Below are 6,439 nucleotides of genomic sequence, written 5' to 3' on the forward strand. Positions count from 1 at the left end.
AGCTTACCTCCACAATAGTCTGCTTGTCTACTGAAACTTTGCTCGAAAGATCGAGGATGTCCGCCTCACTGACGCCGTCAAAGAACCACAGGATCTTCGTGCCCTCAGCTCTATTTAGCATTCACAGCAGCACGGATATCGCAGAGTACAGAGTTGATACGAGTGATCAAGGATATTTCGTTTTCCCCCATTTCCAGTGCCGTTTCCCCACCGAACTAAAACATAGTGGAATGCGTGTCCCTATTCCCAACATACACGAGACCGTGCAGCCAAATTTACCGTGTTGCGTCGCCATCTTGTTAGGTCAATTTTTCCTTATATGGAGTGCACGCTTAGGCGCGGTCAGACTGGGCCACTTGAAAGTTGAAAGTTGAAAGTTGAAAGTTTATTTACTCACAACCCAAACTCTGGGTATCGGAGTCCAATGAAAAACATATAGCACATTGTAATATCAATAAATAATAATTGCAAATAACTCTGAAAAGTGTACAAAACAACTATAACAAACAAAATAAGAATGAAATGCGATTGATGAAAAGAAAAAAATGTACAGAAATATACAATATATACACTATATATAGTGAAAAAAAGCAAAGAAAGGGAAATATGACGAGAGAGAGAGAGAGAGAGGAGAGAGAAAGAAGGGATATATGGAGGTGAAGAGGGAGAGTGAGAAGGACACAAGACTGGTGAATTAACAAAGGATATACGAGTGACTTTTGGTTCAGGAAAAAAAGAAAAAAAAAGAAACAGAAAAAAAAGAAAACACACAAAGACATATGGAAATGAATTCATACGCTAACTGAACAAGAAGGAAGGAAATATGGACGAGAAGAAGAAGAAGTAGAGAGGGGAAGAAAAAGGAGGAGAGAATGAAAAGACAAATAAGTTACAAATCAATTGTAAAGAAGGCACAGCCTGTAAAAAAGGCATGTAGTATTTGCAAAAAGGATAAAAAATACTAATAATCTAAACATGTGTCATTATATAATTACAAAACTTGGATAAATTGGAAAGGACTGTTTTCTTTTGACAATTAAATAATTGATCCATCTTCATAGTGTTGGGGTATTTCCAGTAATATTTTTTAAAGTATTTCTTTCGTTGTTCATTAAAGAGTCTACACTGAAAAAGGTAGTGAAATTCATCACCAATTTTCTCTTCATTACAATGGGTACAAAATCTTTCGTTTCTTGGAATCTGATTGTATCTTCCAGAAACAATTGGCAGTTTATGATTAGCGCAACGGAATTTACATAAAATTTTTGCCTGTGAATCATTAAGGTGTCGAAAATACTTCTCAAAATGAAAATCCTGCTTAAAAATTCGATAATTTAAACATTGAGAATTTTTGTCCACATTACTATGCCACTCTTGTTTATAAATATCATTTAATCTGGTACTAACTAAACTTTTGAAGCCAGCTAAAGTGAGATGTGCTGCTTGGCTGTTCCAAATTGCAGTTAGACCTAAGTTGTTAAATATTTCTTTTATCCTAATTACCCATGTCATCGAATTTTCTTGCCTCGCCGATAAAACGTATTGAAAATTATACAAAATATGCGCTATCTTTGACATATTACTGTTAACAAGTTTAAACCAAAACATTAACATCCGAAGGGTCACTGTTTTTTGTAATCTATCTTTACCTATTTCTCCGTAAACCATACAATTCGGAGTTCGCTTATGTAATCCAAGAAGTTCCTTACAATATCTACAAAAGAAAGTTTCAATTTGGGCGAGGTCTTCAAAACCCCAAATTTCACTGCCGTAAAGCAAAATAGGCATGATCAAACGTTCAAATAGCTCTAGTTTTACGTCGATTGGAAGGAGGAGAGGTAAAATTTTACTTTTCATAGAATACAACGCTCTTTTGGCTTGGGTTACTTGTTTGTTTATAGCTTTCTTAAAATTATTATTATAATTGAACGTCGTTCCTAAGTAAACATAATCATCGCAGACACAAATTTTGTCATCTCCGAAAAGAAAGGTAGGAGCTGTTCTAACTTTTCCACGGGAAAAAATAACTATCTTAGTCTTAGCAGTATTAACGGTCAGATGCCACAATTGGCAATAATCAAATAAAGCATCAAGAGCTAACTGGAGTTCCTCAGCATTTTCAGCCAACACAATCGTATCATCTGCATATAGTAATGTGAATAAATCAACAAACTGGTACGCGCGCAAGCAAGAGTACGCCGTCCAGTGGCTAGTGATTATGACGTAACAATGCACGTTTGTACATGACAATGGCCTTGCGCTTCGGATACATAGCCCGCAAACAGATCGAGAAATTTGGCGGAAAGTTACGTGGAAAGTTTGCGGTCACACTGGCAAAACTTCGAGTTAAACTTCTCGATCTTTTGCCAGTCTGACAAAGTCGATAAAAAGGGTCCAGAGCTCGACGAAATCATGTGTGCACGGGCGCTGTGTGTAGGCTGTATGCAGTGGCGTATCTAGGGAAAACGGCGCCCGGGGCAAGTGCGAAAATTGCGATCCTAATTTCTGAAAAAAGTGTTCAACCCAACCCCATCCCGGTAGGGACTTTAAACCAAGTGCACATGATATGCTTTTTCAAGCACTTAAAAGGGGTCTTTTGAGAGTGATTTAAATGTAATGAATTTTGATAAATTTTGGCGAGCGAGCGCAGCGAGCGAGCCGCAAATTTTTGTATTTCAGCTTACAAAACATGGAATTCTTATCATTTTTTGCTTATCAAATCTTACAATTCTAATCAAGATATAGTGACGGCCTGATAGATAACGATTTATACGTACAAACTGAGGACTTGAAAAGATACTCTAAATCGTACGAGCGAGTGAGCCGAAATTTGTGTATTTCCGCGTCATCATTACGTTTTGTTCTTATCTTGTTTGATTTGTTGTTGTTTTTTGCGCCCCTCCCCTTGGCGCCTTCTTTTGATCCAATTGGCGATCGCTTCAGAACTAAAGATATTGCATTCGCTGCTCCGTGAAACATTTTGCCTGCTAAATATAAAATGACATGTGTGATCACAATAGACATTGTCATTTTGTCCGCGTCATCATCACGTTTTGTTCTTACCTTCTTTTTTATATAAATGTTGGCTATCGAGCCGAAAATTTTGTATTTCAGCTTACAGAACAGGGAATTCTTGTGTGAACACAATAAACATGGTCATTTTGTCCGCGTTATCATGTTTTGTTTTTATCTTGTTTGATTTGGTTTTCTGCCCCCCCCCCCCTTTCCGGGCGAGTTTTCTTCTTCTTCTTCTTCTTCTTCTTCTTTTCTTTTTTCTTTTTTTCTCTTCTTTTTCTTCGTTTTTTCTTTTTTTTCTTCTTCCTTTTTTTTTTCGTTTTTCTGCGCCCCCTAGGAGTGGCGCCCGGGGCACGTGCCCCCCTTGCCCCCCCCCCCTCCCCCCCCCCCCCTAGATACGCCACTGGCTGTATGGCGGCTGTGCGGAGGGCTCACATTAGTTCTTTTAACATGTTATTGTTTGCGGCGGTTTTTTTTTTCTTGCTGTTGAATTTCTAGATTACTTTATTAAACCTAGAATTACATATGCACCGTAAATAAATCAAGTTTCTTCATTGATAACCCACTTTTGGTATAAACATACTTCTATACGCAGATATACAACATTTACTCTCACATACACACTCTTACACAAACGAATTCCGCTCACTTCCAGGCTAGTATATTGTCATTATTTTTCATTTTTTGAACTGTTTAGTGTAAAGAAGTGAAGGAGACATTGTCGAAGCGAACCGCTAATTTTTCACCTGTTCTATGTTATTTTCTCACATTCAGGTTTCGTAGGAGCCTATATCTTTCTCACAAGGCCTGATCACGACATAATGTAGAAGTAAAAATACAAAACGCAAAAAACAAACTACAGCTAGATGTATCGGCAGACATCAGTAGGCTCTTGCAAAATATTTCATTACATTGTTCAAAGATTTAGGAGTGATCCCTGAGGTCACTCCAAAATGAGTGAAAATGAACATTTTCACTCAAAATTCACTCCAATTTCACTCTAAATTCACTCTTATTTTTTGGATTCACTCCTTTAAGAGTGAATATTTTCACTCCATTTTTTTTTAAGAGAGAGTATGTAGCACAGGAGTGTAGGAACATTAGTAGAGCATTTTGTGATACCCCTATACAAGTTGTATATATATATAACATTTTCGTGTAATTAATGATTTGTTTAACCCCTTATTTGGGGGGAAATGGGACATCAAGCGCTGAGAAATGAGACAACCTGGAGAGAAATTAGATAACCGTCATGACCAAAGTAGGATTTACATGTGCTGCGGGGAGAAATGTAACACTATGCCCTATTAAATTTCTCCCAGTGATAACAAAAACAGTAAAAGATCCCTGCATGTCTGTTATCAAGCAATTTTATTTCCAGAAGTTTCCACTCTTATTTAAATACCTATTAACATAGTATAGGACCTACGAGATCTAAGTTTGATATTTTACTGACAAGATACCTGTAGAGCTGTATGGTAGTCAATATGTCCTTTTTCAGGTGTACCGAGGCTCATACTGATATAATTGGATTGTTGACTTGCCGACTATTTTTCAACTTATATACATGAGTTTCAAGGCACGAAAAGCGCGTATTGCTAGAAAGGTGTCAGAAACATGAAGGAAAATAAAATCTCTGTCACTTTTACCTCGTCATCTTGCATTTCTACGACTAAATTTTTATCAATGACATTTTCATCTCTGGCATTTTGACCACTGACATTTCGACCACTGACAACTTTACCTCTGACATTTGTACCACTGTCTTAATTATTTACCTCTGCCATTTTTACCTCTGACATTTTCACCTCTGCCATTTTTACCTCTGCCATTTTTACCACTGCCATTTTTATCTATGCCATTATTACACCGAATTGAACATACCTCCTTGATCATACCATATACCTCCCGTGTTACCAGTGTGTGCGCGATTGATGAGGAAGTGGGGGTGGGGTGCGCGATATGACGCGTGCATGAACAATCGAAAATGAGAGAGTTGTTGGATCCACATAGCGTGCACTCCATATAAGGAAAAATTGACCTATCAAAATGGCGGTGGTAGCAAGTTTTGGTGGCTGCGTATTTCCTGGGTGAACACGCATTCCACTATGTTTTAGTTCGGTGCGTTTCCCCCGATTTGCGCCCTCATCGGCGGTAGCGCGAGTCCCCATAACACTGCGGCGACCACTGCCCGTTGCATAAAACTCCAACCGGATTTTTTTCCGGTTGAAATCACAAAATTCCGGTTGGAAGCTCCCAACCAGAGTTTTTATGCAACGGATTTTACATTCTTAGATTAGCAACCTTAAAAAATTCAGGTTGGGCAAATCCCAACCTGAATTTACTAAGGTTCCGAAAAAAGTTTTATGCAATGGGACCTGATATGCAGTACTGTACTAGAACATTAATTGTACCCCCATTTTTTTTATTCATGGGGGGGGGGGGGGTAGTGTGTAGTAAAATAGTATATTTCGTGACGTCATGTATGGTCAACGATACATGTTCTAGTATAAAGAACACATAAGGAGAATTCAACATATGTGTACAGGATGTACAGTATTTTCATTTTTCTAGAATAGCATATTGAGAGAGAGCTTGACTTACTTCTTTCATGCAGAGCAGGAAGTCATATCAAGAGGGAATGTGTACTTTTCATAAGAAATGAAATTTAGTGGAATTCTCTCTTTTGGTCATTGTCCATGTGTGACGTCATGAACTGTTGCAGTCTATCCCCCACCCCCCACCCCACACACACACACATACACAACACGCACATGAAGGATCATTTCAGCAATCTGGTGCACACTTAAAGGACAAGTTCACCTTCATAAACATAAGGATTGAGAGAATGTAGCAATATTAGTAGAACACATCAGTGAAAGTTTGAGGAAAATCAGACAATCCGTTCAAAAGTTATGAATTATCGAAGTTTTTGTGCAGTAACCGCTGGATGAGAAGACTACTGCAGTGTATGAATAACTTAGATGTCACATGCGTACAACAATATAAGGAAAATATAAAGAGAATTTCACAAAATTCCATCTTTTGAAAAAAATACACATTCCCCTGACTCGTTACCGACAAATGTTATGGGTAATATTATTCCCCCTGCCTTTAGAAAGAGGCAAGTCAAGAGCTCCTTTATTATGCGAGAAAAGTGAAAATAGGTTGAATTTTCTTTTACATTTTCTTTATACTGTTGTACGCATATGACTCACAAGCTGTAGTAGTCTCCTCATCCAGCGGTTCCAACACAAAAATTTAAAAAATTCATAACTTTTGCATCGATTGTCCAATTTTCGTCAAACTTTCACTGATGTGTTTTACTATTATTGTTGCATTCTCTCAATCCTTATGTTTATGAAGGTGAACTTGTCCTTAATAAGTGTGTACATTGTATATATGTGGATGAAGTCAATAGATC

Source organism: Diadema antillarum, unplaced genomic scaffold (genome assembly GCF_040938485.1).
Source record: "Diadema antillarum isolate AM-2024a unplaced genomic scaffold, OU_Dant_1.0 seq00001788_RagTag, whole genome shotgun sequence".
Lineage (NCBI taxonomy): Eukaryota > Metazoa > Echinodermata > Echinoidea > Diadematoida > Diadematidae > Diadema > Diadema antillarum.